Genomic DNA, 21,688 nt, shown 5'->3' with positions numbered 1-21,688 from the left:
GCTTTCTCTCCCCAGCATCTACAACACTTCTCTCTCTCTCTCGTCTCTTCATATTTTGACCATTCAACAGATTCCTTCTCTCTCTCTCTCTCTCTCTCTCTCTCTCTCTCTCTCTCTCACTGACCTCCTCCTCTTCTCTTCTACTTCTTGGTTTTCTCTCTCTTTTACTCGTGGTCGTTATGATGAGGTATCAATCGTATTTTAACTATGTTTTTTATGACTGTATTTCCACTCTCTTCCTATCCCTCTATAATCAACCGCCAGTCTTTGACAATGGGAAAATTATGCAGCTCGTCCATACTTTGTCTCCTTAATCTCTCAAGAGTAGCCAATTATCGCCAGCCTCTCTATCCCTCAACCCCGAAATTCAATACTTCACTTTTCTTTTATGTGTATGTAATCGTTACGTTACACGGAATATCTTTAAGGGTTGCGGCTTATTGGGAAGGTTCATCAAGACCAAACATTTTTACCAAGGTAGGTTTGCAGAATGAAGGTTGGAGGGGGAGGGGGCCCGCAAATAATCTTCCCCTTATAGATCCTCAGTGCCTTCACAAATTTCTTGGTCTTCGACCACTCAAAAGCGATTATAATAATTTTCATTCACAGGAGGCGGGTAGTTACGCTCTGCCAGATCTTGGGTCCCCCCGAGATTTTCTTCGTTTTCGAGATATCCGACGCTCCGCCCCATTTCTGGTTTTCTCGTCTCGGCCTCTGAAAATCCTTTAGTTCTCTCTCTCCCCTTCGCCCCTTTTCTCTATCCTAACGAGTCAAGGCACTTAGAGTCTCCCTTTCCACTCCCCGTCGGGGTCTTCCCTCCCTCTCCTCGGATCCCCATCGCTCTCCTTCACCATCCTTTTGGGGCATCCTTTAACACTTCTCCTTCTGCCTATTCCATATTTCTCCCCTCCCCTAGACAGTATCCCACCCGTATATGCCTCGTACACACGCACGCAAGCCCGCCCCCTTTTCGGCGCCCCCTTGGCAGATCCCGGACGGAATATGAGAGGATGGGAGCCTCGTTGTGTTCCATTAGAGCACCTCAGAAGGCTCATCGCTTCCTTTGTGTCTGAGATAATGAAGGTGATTCGAAAATGAATTAATATCTCGTGGTGTTGCTTACGGAAACTGCTCCTCCTTTGTAACGGCCAAATGAGTGGATGGTGCAGCCCCCAAAATGGAGAGAGAGAGAGAGAGAGAGAGAGAGAGAGAGAGAGAGAGAGAGAGAGAGAGAGAGAGAGAGAGAGAGAGAGAACGTACATATTCATAAAAACAAATAAAAACTAGACGCACAAGCACACTCATACATTATATATTTATATATATGTGTATATGTACATATATCTAAACATTCTTATGGATACCACAGGAGTCCTATGATATTCGAAGATACTTAGCTATTCAGCTTCACAAAAGAATGAAAAGAAAGTAGGATAATTTCTTAATTTAAAACAATAATATTTGTTCAATTAGAAATGCATATGCATGTATAGATACGTACACTTTATTATAATATATGCATATATAGTATGCATGTATGTATGTATATATATATATATATATATATATATATATATATATATATATATATATATATATATATATATATAAATATTTTTTTTAACACTAAGGCCCCAGCAAAAGGCGCCTCCAGAGAAAAACAAAAAACTGTTGAATCATGAATGAACAAGCTTTGCAGAAAACTTTCACAACTTTAGCCACTGATACACCTTCACAGAAGGCACCTACACAAACGAACACACCCACACATATATGTTTGTATGTATGTATGTGTGTATATATATATATATATATATATATATATATATATATATATATATATATATATATATATATATATATATACTTATTCCTAATTGTACATAAGTATGGATGAACGAACCTTTAAACAATTTTCACTGGAAGCGCACACGCGCATATGCACATAAGTATATAAATATAGAACAGCGAAAAGATACCGTACAGAAAGGGGGTGAAAAGGAGCAAGCGAATATAGCCCTTATTTTCCATGGAGCTAAAGCCAGGTTTGAATCCACTAATCACTTTTGGGGGACGGGGTACGGGGGTAAGAGAGGGCCTGAGACCTCTCGCGCCATTCTGACACTTGCGACGGAGTGTCACTGGGTCCAAAATCTCCATCCTGGAGCCAGGCGCCCTAAGAGGTGATTGATATATCGGTATATTGTTTTCAGGTAGCGAAGGGTTTGCCTTACTTTGCGTGGATGATCATTCTAGAAGTTTCCCCCACCTCGAGACACTGCTGCCTTCGTCGGCAGCTATAGGGTTTCTGGCTATATTTTGCATTATTTTCACAGGTATTTCAACAGCAACACCGGCCATAAGGTTGTTTCTGATATATCTGTGACTGACAAAAATAGTGCAGTGGATAGTACTGTGAATGCTATGTCAGCTGGGTCTGTTACCTAACGGTTCAAAGATCTACTTTTGAGTCCCTACCATTGGTAATAATAAAGATAAATTTGCTGCTACTACCACAACTCACAGCAATGATAAGGCTCACTATTATAGGTTATTAGTCTAACTAGTAGTAGTATATAGAGGAATGGAAAAATCATATAGTTTGAAAACATATTAACAAGAAGAGAAAAATAAATTCCAAAAAAGTCAGAGGGTAAGAGAAAAAAAGAAGTTAATAAGAGCAGTGATAGACTACGTTTTATTACTCTAACCTTGAGGGAAAAGGAGGCTCATAAAAAATTCCATACCAATAAGATCTGGATGAATGTAATCTTAAAATAACTAGCAGAAGGAAAAGGACAAATAGTTAAGCCTTGCTTTCCCATAGATACTGAATACGAAAAATACAGATAGAATGCACACATAGATAGAATTTGAACGATAGCAATGCATAAAGAAATCTCTAAACACGAAAAAATTATATATATACATATATATACACAAACACACACACACACACATATATATATATATATGTGTGTGTGTGTGTGTGTGTGTGTAACAAATACTTATTTCTACTGCGTCAAGCAAACGAGTACTAGCGAAAAAAAAGGCATAAAATGACCGAGGGTTGAAAAAGAGGCCGGAGACGGTGACCCGATTTTCTAAGTAGCGTGTCCAAGAAGCCCGATCTAATGCAACACTCTCCCGACGAGCTTATCAAATCATCGGTAGTGAATTCAGCATTCGGTACCTGATGAACGATATTGACAGATATTGCTCCCAGAGACGCTAGTCGGATATTAATTATGTGATATTCTGAAATCCTTTGCTATTCTCTCTCTCTTTCTATCTCCTCTTCGTATCTTTATTCTGTAGTTATACATTATGAGTTTTATACATACTTACATACATACATACAGACAGACAGACAGACATACATATATACAGTATATATGTATATATATATATATATTTATATATATATATATATATATATATATATATATATATATATATATATATATATATATATATATATATATATATATATATATATGTGTGTGTGTGTGTGTGTGTGTGTGTGTGTGTCTGCGTGTTACGTGCCTTGAAAAAATAGTATATAAAAAGATAACTGGTTGTACATTTAAACATGATTTGCATAGAATGTATTCTCATACATAAACAAATATGCAGTGTGAAATGTACCTTCAATCTTTCTTCAGGACCGGTCACTTTTTAGTACAAAATCATGTAGATGACAAAGGTTAGATTAACGCTTAGCAGCCAACAAAGTCAGTATTTTTTTATGGGTTATTAAAAATATTTAAATTTGAGTACAAATATTTATGCCAAAGGCCAAGCGCTGGGACCTATGAAGTCATTCAGCGCTTAAAGGGAAATCGAGTCAAGGAGGTTTAACGGTGCAACAGGAGGAAAATCTCGCATTTGCACTATGATACAATTGTTAGGATAGAGTGGAAAGTAAGATGGAAGAAAGAGAATATAAAAAGAAGTACAGAAAAAGAACGAAAGGGCTTGCAGCTAGGGCCGAAGGGACTCTGCAAAGGCCCTTGCGTAATGCCTACAGTGCACAACCTGAGGTGCATTGACGGCACTACCCGCCCCCCTACAGGGAGGCTATTCGAGCTAGAAATTCTCTTGCTTCATTGTAGTTTTTTTTATTTTTTTTTATTAAAGGAAAGACTTAATTGGCATGACAAAGATCAATGAAACTAGTTGAATGCTCTCCAACCATTCTGTCAAAGTTCTAGCCTCATGCCCTAATCTAACTTACCTGCCACCCACCAAAGTGGACTAGCTGTCAGATATAAATTTTACTGCTTGGGTCAAATGAGACACGGAGAGGTTTAATGCCAAGGTCCTCAGTGATACAACCTCTCCCATGAATCACACATACACACACACACACACACACACACATATATATATATGTATATAATATATATATATATATATATATATATATGTGTGTGTGTGTGTGTGTGTGTGTGTGTGTGTGTAAAACAAATAAAAAAAACTGAGTCTTGAGATTTTTCAACTCATTTTATTAATTATTATATAAGCAGTAAACGAAAGAAATGAATAAAAATGTAAAACCAACGATATTGCAAATTAGTTAAATGATGTAGTAAACAGTTTACGTGTTTTAATTCCCCTACTCATATTTCCTTTTTATAAAACGCATTCCTGTCTCTTTTTTCATCTAGTTTTCGTGGTCTGCTAACTGGAATGGTGACTACTAATTACGTAAGTATAGCCGAGTTCGATTGGTAATGACGAAACTAATTTTCTCATTAATCAACGTTCACTAATTATACATTTAATACTTTGACGTATCCACATTTGATGTACGTCTTCGGCTCAGATGAAGTAAGAAGAAATATAAAAAGATAATGAAAAGTGAATTGCAATATAAATCTTTGAACGTAACATAAATATTTTTAAGAGCTATTTCTTACTATGCTCCTTCACTAGTAATGTTTTCAGGTGTGGGTGATGACGTCAGTGAGACGGACAGGCAGGCGTACCAACCTATGAAAGACAAAGTCGCCTGTATTGATGTTCTTCGACTCTCTCTGAAGGCGAAGTGAAGGCTGCGAACAAAATGGCGGAAGACCCCACGTAAGAACCCCGAGCGTATACGCATATTCTAAGTTCTCCTGTTTTCTTCTGGCATTGCCACCTCTCCTTTTATTCCCCGCTTCCTCCATAATGCACGTTCCTGGCATGACTGCACTGTTTCATGTCATGGCTGGGCCTCTTTCCTCACTTTGTTACTGGGCAGGAGACAATGTCTTGAGATTCGACTTAGGGGAGAGCAAACTCATGCACACACACATACACACACACACACAGCGACCAGTAAAGAAGGTGACGGTTAAGATAAAAAGACGGGTTAAGGGAGCATAAAAAAAAAGATAAAAGAGAACTCTCTATGATAAATTGTTTCTGTGTACTTGATGTTCGCTCAACAAGCCCCAGGGATTAATGAAAGGATCCTAACTTTCTCTCTCTCTCTCTCTCTCTCTCTCTCTCTCTCTCTCTCTCTCTCTCTCTCTCGCGTGCGGTTTCATTCCTTACTTATTTGCGCAATTTCTCCGCTAAGTCTTCACCCCCAACCTTCAACCCATTTTGCATTCTTTTTCCTTTTTGTGTGTTCCTTCGACGTTCATGTCAACGTATTCTCTCCTCTCTCTCTCTCTCTCTCTCTCTCTCTTGTCTTTCGACTGGTCGTCTTCACTCAGTTTTGGAAATTCTATACATCTTCGCCTCGTCCCCTTCTCCCACGAATGATCGTGGCTTGGAGATCTTTGAAAGACGAGGGCTGGAATAGAGTACGAAGAAGAGAAGGAAGGTGGACGAAGAGATGAACGAAAGAAAAGTCAAAGAGGAAGTGAAAAAGTCTCTATGAAGTTGAAAAGTAAATAAAAGAGGGAGGATGAAAGCTGTGAAGACGAATGCAGAGTAAAAGGTAGGGTAACCTTGAATGTAAACTGACTTGATGTGGAGGGCAGAGAGAGAGAGAGAGAGAGAGAGAGAGAGAGAGAGAGAGAGAGAGAGAGAGAGAGAGAGAGAGATGTACGCATTAGGAATTCATTCAACTCTTGTTTGGAAATGCAGAAAGATATTTACTTGATATGAAGGGAAGAGAGAGAGAGAGAGAGAGAGAGAGAGAGAGAGAGAGAGAGAGAGAGAGAGAGAGAGAGAGCCGCATATGAGAAATTCATTCAAACCCGGTTTGCAAAATGTAAAAAATGACGCGTGAGGACATGAACTGTAAAAACAAAATTCTTGGAAGTATTAGGAAAGAAGGTGCTGTTTCGGAACGAATGCCTATTTACACACAAACACAAATGCGAACAATATTTCACAGGATTTCGCAACTTCTTTCATGGAGTTTGTAGATAAAGAGGCATTCAAAACAGTTTTACGAGTTATATATAATCAATAAATAACGAATGAAAACGGAAAGGAATAATTTCCTTACTACAATCAGTAAAAAAGAAAATTTGTGCAAAATACTAAGAAGGAAATTAAAGAGGCTGAGAAGGTTTTTGTGTAAGGAAAAGAAACGAGCAAAAGTCTATTAAGAGAGAGAGAGAGAGAGAGAGAGAGAGAGAGAGAGAGAGAGAGAGAGAGAGAGAAGAGAAAACTGAGAGACAAAAATAGTTGAAAAATAGAAAGTTAACGATTCAGAGAGATTTAGAGAGAGAGAAAAGAGAGAGAGAGAATGAGAGAGAGAGAGAGAGAGAGATTTAAGAAAAAAAGTAGAAAAATGGGCTGAACGGAATTGAGATGATATAGTAGGAAAAGATTTCAATGGAGCGAGAGAGAGAGAGAGAGAGAGCGAGCCGTTAAAAACTGAAGTAGAGGAAATGAGGTGAGATAACGATTTTTAGAGAGAGAAAAAGAGAGAGATATGAAGCGGAGTTCTGAGAAAAAATGTTGAAAAGTAGTATGAAAGGAATTATAAGTGAGATATGCAAACAATGATTTAAATGGAGAGGAGAGAGAGAGAGAGAGAGAGAGAGAGAGAGAGAGAGAGAGAGTTGAATATCGGGGCACTGGAATTATGAGGAGTATCAATAATCTGAGAGAGAGAGAGAGAGAGAGAGAGAGAAATGCTAATAAAAACTTGAAAAAAAAAAGGACTGAGGGAACTGCCGAAGAAAGAAAAGTAGGTGCTGCCTTAAATGAGGAAAGAGAGAGAGGGGCGGGGGTTGCCGGGGGAATCCTGAGAAAATGACTTGAAAAGTGCCATGGAAGGAATCACCGAAGATGGAAAAGTAAACAATGATTTACATGTAGAGAGGAGAGAGAGAGAGAGAGAGAGAGAGGAGAGAGAGAGAGAGAGAGAGAGAGAGAGATTGAACTCTGATAAAAGGTCGAAACTGTCGTAGATGAAATTATGCACGAAGGAAAAATAAACGCTGAATGTAATGAGTGAGAGAGAGAGAGAGAGAGAGAGAGAGAGAGAGAGAGGAGAAATTCTGAAACATCTAGCATCCAATTTCGTCGAAACACTAGCTTCCTGGCAATCTAATTATGAAGGCGTACCCCGGGTTTCCTGCATGGGGCCTGGGGCTATATCCTGGCTCTGACCCCTTAGATGCTTCTGCAGCTTATACAAGATGGCCGCCTGAATTTCAATAGATTTCACCCTTGCATATATATTGAAGATATCGTTAGCGTCGGGTTTCATCCCCGATCGTATGGCTTTAATTATGGAGGCTTGCATCTTCGTGGAGACAGGATCGCTCTTACGCGCTTTCTCTCTCCCCCTCTTTCTCTCTCTCCCTCTCACTCGCTCTGTCTGTTTGTCGCTCTCTCATATATACAATTACACACAGAGGCACAGACACACAGACACAGACACACACGAGGATTCTCACATGTTCCTCTCGGTCGGAAAGGATACCAGCACCACCTCCACCTCGAGATCCTAGTCCAAAGGAGACGACAAGTCCTGCATGAATTAAATGCGGCCGCTCCTCGAGAACACCATCCATATTTCATCATATAAGTCTTGGCCATCAGCACAACGCATCCATTAGCTCGCTCGGCCTCCAAGACTGAGCATTTCTACACAAAATGGCGCCTGAGATGCCCCCTCCCTTGCCTTCCTCCTCCTCCTCGTCCTCCTACTCGACGTCTCTCCCTAAGTAAGGTCTCTCCTCCCCACACCCTGCACCACAACCACCACCTCCTCCTCCTCCTCTTCTCAACCGACCACCTCTTTCCTCCACCTCCTCCTCCGCCACTGCCTCCGACCCTCATATTTCCCGACTCTCTCCACCCTTGTGAGACCCTCCTCACTACCTCCTCCTCCTCCTTCTTCTTCTTCTACTGCCTCTTCCTCCACCTTCTTCTACCCCCTCATCAGCCGCCGGCCCCTTTTGGTCCCTACGCTGCACTCTCTCTCTCTCTCTCTCTCTCTCTCTCTCTCTCTCTCTCTCTCTCTCGCACACACACACTCACACACACGTCCACAAACGCACACGCACACTCTCTTTACCAAGGGGCCACCATCCCCTCTCCAAGCCATACTCGTTTCAGGAGTTGGTTAAAGAAGCTAATCCAATTTTTTTCTCGTTCGTCGTCCTTGGTATTCGAATGTTTTCCCTCGAGAGACAAGCTAAACTTTAGGTCCTGCCCGTGATGCAACTGAACGCAATTCATTTCTTAGGAGATTCAGGAACGAATGCATTTTTTTTTCTAAGGATGAATATTCATGTAGATTAGAGCATTAGCATACACATACATATGGAAATATACTCTTCGCGCAAACCTCCAAGACCTATACACAGGGAAATGGGCAAAATGCTTCGTTCTCCTTTATGTTTCTCTTGAGAAAAGAAAAAGATATCGACAGACAAGGGATCAAATACCTCAATAATGATCAAAAATCTTACGAAACCTTCTTAGTCAAGAAATATCTTCTTCAAAATATAGGTGGTACTTGTAAAGGCAAAAAATGTTTTTAAGCGCACTAACTATCTCTCTCTCTCTCTCTCTCTCTCTCTCTCTCTCTCTCTCTCTCTCTCTTGTGTTTACCATTCTTTTTTTCTACGCAAATCGTGATTTTAAAAGTATTTATAAAAAAAAAAATTTAGTGACCACTCAACAACTTGCCAATAATATTAGTTTCTCACCCAAAGTGAATTGAAAACTTACCCCGCCTACTGACGACGAAAACTCAACGCTGAGGTTTCACTTCCTATAAGAATGATTTTTCACCAAAAAATTCAAACTATGAACCGTACTATCTAAAAACTTAACTGATAAAAAAATATATATACTGTATATTGACTGCTGTTCATTAGTGGTTCGCTCGGCACAGAAACTCTAAAGAGGTCTTTTGATTTCATTACAAGATGAAAATTTTATACACACTAATCTCTCTCTCTCTCTCTCTCTCTCTCTCTATCTCTCTCTATATATATATATATATATATATATATATATATATATATATATATATATATATATATATATATATATATATATTCAAATTACAGTGGATGATATTACTACACTGCCATTACTGTTTTATTTCCTGCCTCCACAGAGGCCCAGTGCATTTTCAGGCAATATGCAAATAACGCTCCTCCCTTACTTTGGAATCGACCCCGTTCCTATTGTTGATCTTACTGTACGAGCATAAGAGCGTATATATATGTGTATATACATATATTGTGTGTGTTTATGTATGTATGTATCTGTGTATATATAAATAGATAGACGAATAGATAATTGAAAATGCACTTAAAGTCCTTCAGCTTTTCTAAGAATGCTGTTGACGATTAGGACATTAGTCCTCTTATAGCTTTAGGATTTAAGTATGTTTTTAAGCAGTTTACCTACACATTTACACGTAAGATAAGGGTGTTATTTTGTCTTTGCATATATTGTATGTATGTGTATATCTATCTATCCATATATATATATATATATATATTATTATATATATATATATATATATATATATATATATATATACTATATATATATATATATATATATATATATATATATATATATATATTATATATATATTGCCTCTGTCACTGAACAGCATGTGGCAATTGATACAGTTGAGGCCACAGAAAAAACGCCTCCATGCATGAGTATACCGGGTGTTTCGAAATTAGAGCTCCCCCCTCCACAGAACAGATGGAAAGTTATGAAGTTTTCTGCTATAGCCTATCTCCAAGTACATTATTTTAAGTTTCTATTAAGCTATTTTTCATTTTACATTAATTGTATTTTCAGTCTGAGTGACGGAGTTAGATACAGCCATGGCTAACGACTCGGAGGAAATCAGATGGACTGACCAAATCTGGGCTATAACCTTCAGAGAGGCCAGGGATGCTGGCGCATCCTTCGTTTCACGTTCCTGGATAGCTAAATACATTAAAAATGAATCCTTTGTTAAAAGAAACTGGAACAAAAATCCATATGACTGTCATCACGGAAAAGAGAGAATCTTGGAAGGCCTGAAGTCCTTTCTCAGGAGTCAGACATCATAGCTGAGGCAGTAGGTAGACCAAGAAAGTCTTTACGTAAATTGGCACTTGAACTGGAAACAAAAAAGGGAAAGAAGAGAAGTTATAGTGCTGTATATCGTGAGTTGAAAAATCTGGTATCAAAGCCATTTCATGTTATCAACAAGCCCAACATCACTCCAGCAACAGAGAGAGAAGACCGTGCATGGTTTGTGGTTCATTTCTTAAAGATTGGGATGAAGCTGACTTTCTCCATGTTGCCGCATCAGATGAATTCTTCATTTACACAGTCAGAAAGCCAAATCATAAAAATGACATCATTTGGGCTGCAAAGTTGGATGATATCAGCGATGACGTGCGCTATTGCCAAGTTGTGAAGTTTCCTGAATGTCTGGGAATTTTTCTTTGTTTCACAGCCAAACGGTTAATGTGGATCATCAAAGAAAAAGGACAGTCATGGAATGGCAAATACTTCAGAGAAACTGTGCTGACTGGTGGAGTATTTCTTTTCCTCAAAGATCCTGCAAATGTGTTATCTGTTGAAGAAGTCACATTTTTGCATGATAAGGCACCATGTTTCAAGGCTCTTCAGACACAGGAGCAGCTTCGAAACAGTGGTATCAATTTCTTCTCGTTAAGGAGTGAATTTCAGGTAGCCCTGACCTTAATGTGTGTGGAAAAACATTGGTAGTATCTTAAAGGATCGTGTTGAAGCGCGCACAGTGAACTTGATGGTATACCAAACCTCGACGACCTGCGAAGAGAGAAACCGAAGTGCTCAGAAATGGAGTTTGAGTCTCAGCTTTTTGCGATTTGCTGAAATCATACCCTCAAGAATGCAGGCTGTGGTACAGGCAGATGGAGGCCACACAAAATATTAAATACTCAGAGAGAAACTTAAATAAATACCTGTTCTGAATTACTTTTGTTTTTGTCCATATCAATTTTAGTTTATGCTGTAGAGGGGGCTCTAATTTCAGAAACACCCTGTACGTACATGCATGCATTCATATATATATATATATATATATATATATATATATATATATATATATATATATATATATATGCTCTAGTATAGATATGCATTTCCACGCTGCAGTTCAAAGAGAGGCAAATGATAGTTTTTGTTAGGTACTCGAATCAGTGTTGGAACTAATTCTGTAAAGATTTATCAAGAAAAAACGAAAACAATTTACAAAACTCTCTTTGTACATCTAAGAATTCTGGTAGAAAATATCCGTCCATACTATATATTGAGTATATGAATATAATATTTATACATATATATGTGTGTGTTATATATATATATATATATATATATATATATATATATATATATATATATATATATATATATATATATATATATATATATATATATAAACAAACATATAAGTATATATACATATATATATATATACATACATACACACACACACACCACACACAAACATATATATAAGTGTAAGATTGCATGTAATTTAGATAAATGACCTGTTAGTGACAAGCCAACCGCGTGTGTGTATGAAGCTGCAAAGGCTGTGGAAGTTTTCTTCTTGGTGAATTTATCCAGGAAAAAGACCTGAATCCGGGAAAGGATGTCAAAGGTTGATAGCAGCGAGAGAATGTATTTAAACAGGTTAATGTAAGAACTGCTTGACTTCCTAGTACTGAGTTGCAAAATAGTGAGTGCAAATTGTGTTGGCTCTTGCACTTTGTAGAAGAAAGTTCGATGCTCTGTTGATGACCTATATGCATCTGCATAGCTAATACGTAAACATTCTTCTTCATAAAGGGTTCACCCTAGGTTCAGCAATTATATAATGAAATGTGGCAGTGCCACAATTCTTTTTTAATATGGAGCCATCACTTCACGGAAAAATGGTTGTTTGTGTGTGTATGAATGTATATGTAAATGTATGTGTATATATATAATTATGTATATATATGTGTGTGCGTATGTATGTATGCATAGCCTACATACATACATGTATATGCAGATGTTTGCAGGCAAGTCATGTATTGTCTATTATTGAAAAGCCTATGTAGATTTGTCAGTAGGTACGAACATCTAACATACAGTGTGCGAATTCTCAAGGGGTCACTCACTTTCCTAAGAACATTACACTCATCTTTAGGGTCTCCTTGGCACCTTATGTTCTCTCACCTCTTGCGCCTATCTTCACCGCCATTATTCCCCGTTCTATTCACCTCTGAATATAAGAGAATAAACAAAACGCAACTACTGGAATAACCGTTGAGAGGTATATTTACATTAATTCCAAACATTATAAATTAAAATTAGTAAGGGATAGACAAATATATTCTAAAAGTTTTAAAAAGTTCATAGGTGTAGGTTGTAATAATTCGAATCAATAATTTGACAATTTTTTCGAGCTTCCAATTTCGATTTTAAAAAAATTCTGGATATTATCTGTGAGAAAAATACCTCCACAAAAGCGATTCACAAATAAATACTAATTCTAAACCAAATCCAAAAGAAAATGGCATTTTTTACATTACGTGAATCTAAAGAACTTCAGAGCGTATGTGCATGCATTAAACCTGACTACACAATTCTTAATATAACAGAACATGACAAATGAGGAAAATGGAAGTGCCTATGGCTGACAGTAATGACAAATACAAATGATTCGTCGTCTTGAGGAGCGCATATTAAATCTTCACCCTTGGCAGCATGTTGGAGTGCCTCCCAGGATTGTAATTGGAATAAGCAATAACTTAATTAAACTACCGAGGGAAAAATGCTTTAGTGTGCGTTCCCAAGTTTGTACTTGATGAACGAGAAGTGAAAGGGAGGACAGTTAAGCCGTCTATGATAAGAGAGAGAGAGAGAGAGAGAGAGAGAGAGAGAGAGAGAGAGAGAGAGAGAGAGAGAGAGAGAGAGATAATACAACAATTACTTCAAGACTGAAGTAAGCTAAGAAAGGGTGTGCAGCATTCTCTGAAAGGGGGTTAAAGATTTACAATGAAGTATCATGAAAACAAACTAAGTCTCTTTCTCTCTATCTCTTTATATATGCATACACACACACACACACACATATATATACATGTGCATGAGTGCATGTGTCGTCTGTGGGTGGGTGGATAGCAATAACTATAATCCGGATATGATGATGGAAGCTGTACAGACAATTAATAGGCTATTCAGCTTTCCTTCCCAAAATAAAAAGAAAAATTCTGCAAGATCCGCTGTCGTAGACTTTAGTGTTAGGCAGACTAAAAGTATTATGTGCAAGTCAACCGGAAGGTGGGAGAAACTCCTTTCATCGCCATTAATATTGGTGGCTGGGGGTTTGAGAGCAGGAAGGAGGGATTTCTCTATGGAAAGAGGAGCAGAGTGTGGAGGATGGGGTAGAAAAGGGGGTAAGGTGGGGTGGGGGAAGGGACCGATGGTACTGAAACCTGGAGGCCCGAAGTAGGTTCCATAAATTTGCGAAACATCTGAGGTGGTGCGAGTCAAAGCGTTTATGAGTTTCATATATCAAACTTGGCTCCAAAGGCTTCAAACAAGATGGCTACGAGAACGTGGAAGGAGAGAGAGTGAGAGAGAGAGAAGGGATCTTCAAAAGCTGGATATCATGAAGAGGAAATTAGATAAAAATAAACAGAGTACAAAGTGGGTTCGTCGCTGCATAATGTTCAGATTATAACAGGGTATTCTGCCCTACAAAAGAAAGAAGACATAGCCAAGAATATATGAAAAAAACAACTCTCGGTTATTGTGGAAGACTGCAAACCTAAACCTCAGAGGAAGCACTCTGGTTATAACCTAAAAAATGGTAACCCCCTGGCCACCAGTTTTAATATAAATTAGTTTTGGTGATCTTGAGGTAACATTACACTTAATTACAATTCGACAGGGTTGCTAGTCTACTATCTTGAATATTCTCCTAAACAGGAAACAGTCATTCATCCTAATTTTCACAGGGGTATGACAGTCGGAAAGCGAACAACTTTTACGCGTTAACCTGATTACTGGATTGAAGATTTTGGATTACCTGCGTATAACTCATGATTTTTGGAAAAACAAATGTGCTAAAATAGTGAAAACAGATGACATGCTAATAAATCGCACAACACACAGAAGTTAAATACTGAACGAAGAAGTCATTACGAAAAACAAAGGAGAAACAAAGAACATAATAAGAACTGAAGAATAAATACTGTATAAGGAATCTGACGCATTGTTAAACATAAATGCAAGGTAAACAATATACTATGAACCACAGAATAAATATTGAATAAAGAACTTAATACAAAGCACAAATGAATACTGGATAAAGAGTTTAACACCAGCAAGAGAATAAACACTGGCCAAAGATCTTAAGAGCTCACAATGAATGGAGCTAAGGAATTTAGGTGTGAAATAAAGTAAAACAAATAAAAGAGAACGATCACTTAATACAATAAAGGGTAACAGAGAAAGGGGAGACGAACAGAAAAAAGTATGATTATGAACCAAGATGTGGGATAAAAAGTGTCATTAAACACGTAAGGAAGAGAAGGGGAGGAGAAACGATGATGAATGAAGGAGACAGAAATCTTGGAATTAATGAGTGAAATGAGAGAATTAAGAAACTAAAATATACCTCGTACTTCGTACTATTACAAACAATGTCACTCGTCCCTTCTGGCGTAAAGAGACAATATTTCTTATCGCATAAAAGTGATCTCTAAAAGAGGATAAGGAGTGTAACTGGGTATAAATCCAAATCGTTAGTATTTCTTCTTTATTATCCACTGAATATATATCATATATATATATATATATATATATATATATATATATATATATATATATATATATATATATATATATATATATATATATATATATATATATATATTATATGTAATGAGTACATATATGTGTATAGCATTTGTACTCTCCACTTTTAAGCAATTCTTAAGCTTTAATATCGAATTCACTCTCCCATGAAAATAACTTAAACCTTAAGGGAATTACAGTATATATTTGATATGTGCATCTGCTTCCTCTGTATTCAAAAAGGTATGGGTTCGAATCCTGGTCAGTAGTAGATAAGCCAACTGTCTCTGTCTCCTTGTGATTAAACAGTCTTAAAGGTTCGTATCCTGGGCAGGGTAGATACACTAATCATGTATAATTCCCATTGAGTCAAACTTATTCGATGTTAAAAGTTATTTATGGCTTGTTCTTCTAACGTATATGTATATATATATATATATATATATATATATATATATATATATATATATATATATATATATATATATATATATATATATATAGACATATGTAATTCAAGTTGACGCTTAACTTTTTTAACGATACATGTATAATGGCTTACTGTATGTTGATAGTAATGAAACACGCTTGTATGCAATCCCTCTTTGAGTTAGTTGCAAATTCAATATTATATATCTTTTCCTTCGAATTCTTTTTTCCATATAACTTCTTTTCAAGCTTCTATTTGAGGACAATCATTTTACTCATTTTAATTGTATGCACATGTAACCAAAAACTTTCTTTCGTTCCCTTTCAACTCAAAACCTGCCTGAATATCCGTCCCATTTCCTCATTCTCATTATTCTAAGAATTCAGTCATCATATCTCTGAGTAAATGAAGACACTAATAACGCGCAACTTCGTGGAAAGAAAATTTACATGGAGACTGCAACGCCTACTCTCCGGTTAGGAAAGACATATTTTACCGATAGCTTTTCATAACTAAAAAATTTCCGAAAGGATTCCTGCTTCGATCTGGATATAATATAGCTATTTTGAAGTTTTCATAAGTAATCTCCCTGCTCTACTATACCATTTTGTTGTTTCTGAAAGCTATCCACTAGTAAATACTCTTTTCTTGCCTTACATTTAACAATTTCTTTGCCGTTCTAGTAATAGTACATACCTCTATTTCCAACTTCCTTTTGCCTTTCACTAGCTTTCTAAGCTATGGGAATCCATATCAACTATTCTTTCTGTCAAAACTTATATTTGCGGTAATTAAGCATCAAACGTTCCCAAACTCAGCAACCTGAGCGAGATCATAAGGTGTATTATAATGTCCCCTAAATCTTTGACAATTTTTCTTAAATACTCTTAATCAGCTATTCCTTTGAGTACTATATGTTAGAACGAAAATGAATCAGCATCATTTAATTTTCGACTTCTGTCACTCTTATTCTAGAACCAAACTGTTGTTAGTGATACGGTCTAATCTTTGATTCTCTTCATGTAACTGACGTAGACCTTATGCTAGAGTTGTATATCTTCAATGTAAAATAACTGTCCTGCGTCTCACAGAAAATCAAATAGCATGTTGTGTACGTTGCTATTACTTCTTCATGCCGTGAAGGAGTTTTACTTTAATTTCCGAGTTGCTGTTATCATAATTGTCTTTTTTTTGCCAGCGTTCAAACTGTCTAATATATTCACGAAAAATATCTAATTTCAAGACTGAACTTAAAAAAATGGCTTGTCCCTCTCCATGTTGGACTGGGTGCTTTCAACGTCACTCCCTGTCAGTTATCATCACCTCTGTTGGTGAAAAGAAACTAAACTTTTTGTTTCCTAATTTCTAGAGATTTTTACCGAACGATGTAAAGTAACAGAATATCCTGTATGGGCGTTTTTCATTTGGGAACTTTATCAACAAATGGTGTCTTTAGGATACAATCAATGTATATTTAAACCGTATATTCTACAGTTCAACATTCCGACCTTTCCTTAAAACCTAGCATCTGTTCTCCCAAAACCGTAAGTTATTTCCTGTTTTCCCAAGATCAAACAATATACTTTGCTTTGAAATACATCATACCGGAGACAAAAGATTTCATTTTATGCAAAAGTACTTCCTTATTAATCTGAAACTTATCCGTAATGCTTTATGTCAGTCATCGTTTCAAGGAATATGAAAACGTAGAAATGACTAAATTCGTGGCAAAATAAACATACGAATGTATGAATTGCTTTTGATCTTTTTGTAGAATATGTATTAATGAGCGTGTTTATCCAAGAGCATATTTTACACATTCGTACATTAAAACGTATCATTCTTTACCAAATTTGTTATTGTTTCTAAATGCCAAGTATAAAGAGAAGGATGATTTGCAGAACGCATAACATACAATCCTCCATACTAGCACCTTATCTGAACAACATAAATGGATTCTCTGGTGCAGCGAAATATGCAATATTGAACAGTCACTCAGAGATTAAGGAGCCGCCAAGAAAAGCCATTAACCCCATCTACATCAAGCAGGAATACCAACATTTTGAATGCAGCCCTGCTTGGGAAACTCCTGCACTCGACACCTTCGTAATTATGCACACGTAGGAAGGGAGACAGTCGGAAGGACAGGCGTACAAACTGGCAGACAGATGGACAAACAGAGGAGACGCTGGGGAAAGAACAAGTAGTCGTCACGAGATTTCTTAAGGAAGGGCCTCTATTCTTCAAGTTACCCTCCGTGGCCTGAATTCGCAACATTTTTCAAGTTACCAATAAAAATCTTTCATCAAGACCAGGCTGTTTGAATCTACTCGCACCTTCGCTGGTGGTTGTTAGAGAATCGAAATATAATGAGCTGGGCCTCAAAATGACAAGTTATTGAAGTTACCATAACAACGAATGGAACAAGTAAAAAGGTAGAAAATGCTAAAGGATACGGTGCAGTAGAATCCCAGGCTATTGGCACCTTCTTGGGCAGCATGTCGAAGTAGTATTCGACTGTGATGTTATAAAAGAAAGACCTTTCGCAGAGATATGAAAAATTATAGAAATTAGAATACACAAGAAATATGAGAATTCTTAATAACAGATCATCTGAAAACAACTAGCTATACAATGACTGTGGGCGCGAGTGGCCTGGCATGGCCACCAGAAAGGACGACAAATCAAACTGACCAGCGACTGAAAATGCCATGCAACAAATCGAAAGATGAAACGAATTGCTTTAATTGAATAATTTCAAGAAAAAGCAAGAAAGAAACTTTCTATTACGAGAGCAATATTACAAACACGATCAGATACAGTCAGCATAAAGTTTCAGCAACAACGGACTGAAGTTTGGCACTTAAGATAATCTCCACCATCACCTCGGTCCCACCCTCCACAAAATAAAAATTAATTCTTTACCAATTGAATCAAGACCATTGAGATTCAGGATTTTTGTTAGGCAAATTTTATGCATTCTTAACATTAAAAATACTGAAAAAAGTGAAATGTCGAAAGTTATTTTTCATGAAGGAAACCAAGAACTGAAAAAAAAGTCGAAAGAGAAATAGGCAGAATTTGTCTGGGAGGCAGTGAGCATAACTAGGTTATGGAATAATTAATCAGAAATGCTCGAAAACCCAGACGTGAAAGGCAGAAAAAAAAGAGCAATTAGCCACTCGGTGGAAACGCCTTATAAAGGGTCGGAAATGAAGGAAATGGAAGGGTTTAGAGTAGGACCATCTGCAAATACATGAATAAAAAACGAAGGGCCAAAAAAGTCAGTGGTCAGTAAACGCGAGCTGGTAAAATTGGGGTTTAAATCGTGAGATAATACCTGTCTCCTTTTTGCTCTTGTGTTAACAATGTAATATTCCACTGAGTCGTTTGAGTTAAAATGATTTTACATTATTTCCTTAACAAGAAACTGGGTTCCCGTTTTCTTTCAATACTGCAGTGTGCCTAGTTTCCTAGGTCTTGTACTAAAATTGTATTCCTAATCAATACTGTTGGTTTTTACAAGGTATAATTTATATTTTTATTCCACATTACAAATGGACATCAAAAGCAAGTAGTATTTTCGACTGCGTATGGTAAAAAAAACGGAAAAGTACTGAGAAAAAAATTTCATATGCGACTATCTTAGGAAATCCTCGCTGTTACATTTTTTGTGGAAATGTTATCATCTCGGTTATCATTCAAAAGATATTGAGACAGATAATCTTTTAAAAGATTACTTTTAACATAAATTCCTTCTTATCATAACAAAAAAATCTTCGATTAACTTTAAAAAAGCTTCAACATATTGAAGTAACGAGGCATGAAATTTTTTTTTTTGAATGGCTCTATTAAAGATACAAAATCCCTTGGCTGCACGTTCGTAAGGACACATCAGTCCCGTTTAAATAACCATTCCCCACCCCCCAAAATAATTCTGTGTCGAAGTACTTATGTTCATACTATAAAGTAACACATGGCATTTTATTCGTTACTTTTCAGCAAACTTATTGGTTCTAATTCTATTTGTCGAGCCCAGCGTTCATTTCCAAATGCAAAAGTTGATATTTCCCAGTTTCAAGAGAACTATTCTCCTAAGAAGTTTAAACTGAAAAACGACATTCTGCGTTTATTAAGTCAAAAACGCATCGCTATTCGAGTCTTAAGGCTTACAACTTCTTAGTATTTATGCAGCTTTCGGTTATACTTTAAACCTTTTAGTGTCTTATCCTTTGCGTGCATAAACCCACTAATGTTTATGTTTAGTAAAGTAGACGTGGATTAGCACTTTTCAGTAGCTTGCCATCATTCTTTTAGGAAATCAACAACCAACGCACTTTCAGTTTCCCCTCCAAGTTAACAAAGATCAACGCATGCATTTCCTCATACATGCTTAATATAATGTTACGGTGTACTGTACGCTTGGTCCACTATGGTATGTTTTTTCGGAGATTTCGGTAAAAATCCGCAGCCGATATCATGCTCACCGCTCTGCTTCAAAAAAGAATCTATAGATTAAGCAACAGGTAATGCCCTGAAAAAAAAAAAAAAAAAAATCAGAAGACTCCACCGCTTACACCTGGATTTTATCTGAACATTTCGATCCATTCGGTGATAAGAAAAATTGGGAACTCCCGTGCAGTGCCGGAGTGCCACCGTTTCCAATTAAGCCATACTTGTAGGCAATGAGTTCAGCTCATTACTCATTAAACGCGGCACATTTATAGTTACCCACTTAACACGGAGAGGTGTGCCAATCAAGCAACATACAGTTGTTAAAGAGAGAGAGAGAGAGAGAGAGAGAGAGAGAGAGAGAGAGAGAGAGAGAGAGAGAGAGAGAGAGAGAGAGAAGACTTCTCATTCATTCTGTTGTCATTTATTCAACCATGGCAATGCTTGACAGCAATCTGTAGTAAGCATCTACTCCCACTTGCCCCGATGCTTGTAATGAAGACATGGGGTGGAGAAATTAATTTCATGCAAGAACACACGCACGGACTATAACTAAACGTACGCAGCATTCTGTACAACCATACACACACACACACACACACACACACACAAACACACGCAGCACATACAACTCTTCTCTTTAGAGCGGGTGGCTCCAAGAGGTGTTAGCCATCCAGTTCTGAGCAAGGCGTTTTAGGACGAACTCATTTGTTGTTGTCGACAACTACCACATGCCTTATCTTCGCTGCTTAGGCTAGCAGTGTATATATATATATATATATATATATATATATATATATATATATATATATATATATATATATATATATATATATACATACATATATATACATATACATATATATATATATATATATATATATATATATATATATATATATATATATATATATATATATATATATAATTTTTTTCGAACAAATGTACGTGTGTGTGTGTGTGTGTGTGTGTGTGTGTGTGTGTGTGTGTGTGTGTGTGTGTGTGTGAAATTTTCGAATCAAAACTTCAAAAACATAAAGCTTGTGGTCTTTAGTTTATTAGATACCTGAGGCCAATTCAATACTTATGAGTATTTCTCAAGCGCATTCAGGTAAGGAAAGAAAAGCATTTTCATAAGATTTATTAATTTCAGGCGCTGGGTGATAGAAAACAATATGCTATTCTGTCTTGAATGTGCAGACAGGAAGTGCATAGTCAATGATCATAACCGAAATGGATTTTATTTACAAGAAAGATTAATGGAGATGAAAGACCAAGGAATCGAGATAAATTGTGCTGTCAAGTAAAAATCGAAGACCTATGTCGATATTCCGAAAACATGCCCTGTGGAAAAACTCAAATGCTGAAAATATCCAATTTATAAATCACTGGATTCATTTACCATGTTTTGGGACAGCACAAATACCGGAGTTTATTGAGTATGCCTTTTGAATTACATCATACAAAGAGTTCCCAATAAACATAATAAGTAAGTAGAAATTCCAGATGACATATGCTATACCTCATTCGAGGAACAGC

At 37.0% G+C, this 21,688-nt stretch overlaps 1 long non-coding RNA gene across 6 annotated transcripts in view; it reads left to right on the top strand.

The window, feature by feature from the left end:
* Positions 1-21,688, top strand: part of LOC136827629 (uncharacterized) — a 218,435-nt gene that overhangs the window by 176,338 nt on the left and 20,409 nt on the right. For all 6 annotated transcript variants that reach the window (XR_010849823.1, XR_010849821.1, XR_010849822.1 and 3 more), the window contains 2 exons: positions 4,671-4,710; positions 4,951-5,085. This is a non-coding gene — a long non-coding RNA (uncharacterized lncRNA). The remainder of the gene's footprint in view (positions 1-4,670; positions 4,711-4,950; positions 5,086-21,688) is intronic.

The sequence above is a fragment of the Macrobrachium rosenbergii genome, chromosome 42 (assembly GCF_040412425.1).
Source record: "Macrobrachium rosenbergii isolate ZJJX-2024 chromosome 42, ASM4041242v1, whole genome shotgun sequence".
NCBI lineage: Eukaryota > Metazoa > Arthropoda > Malacostraca > Decapoda > Palaemonidae > Macrobrachium > Macrobrachium rosenbergii.
Note: the sequence above shows the minus strand (reverse complement) of the source record. Positions and strands in the feature narration are given on the sequence as shown.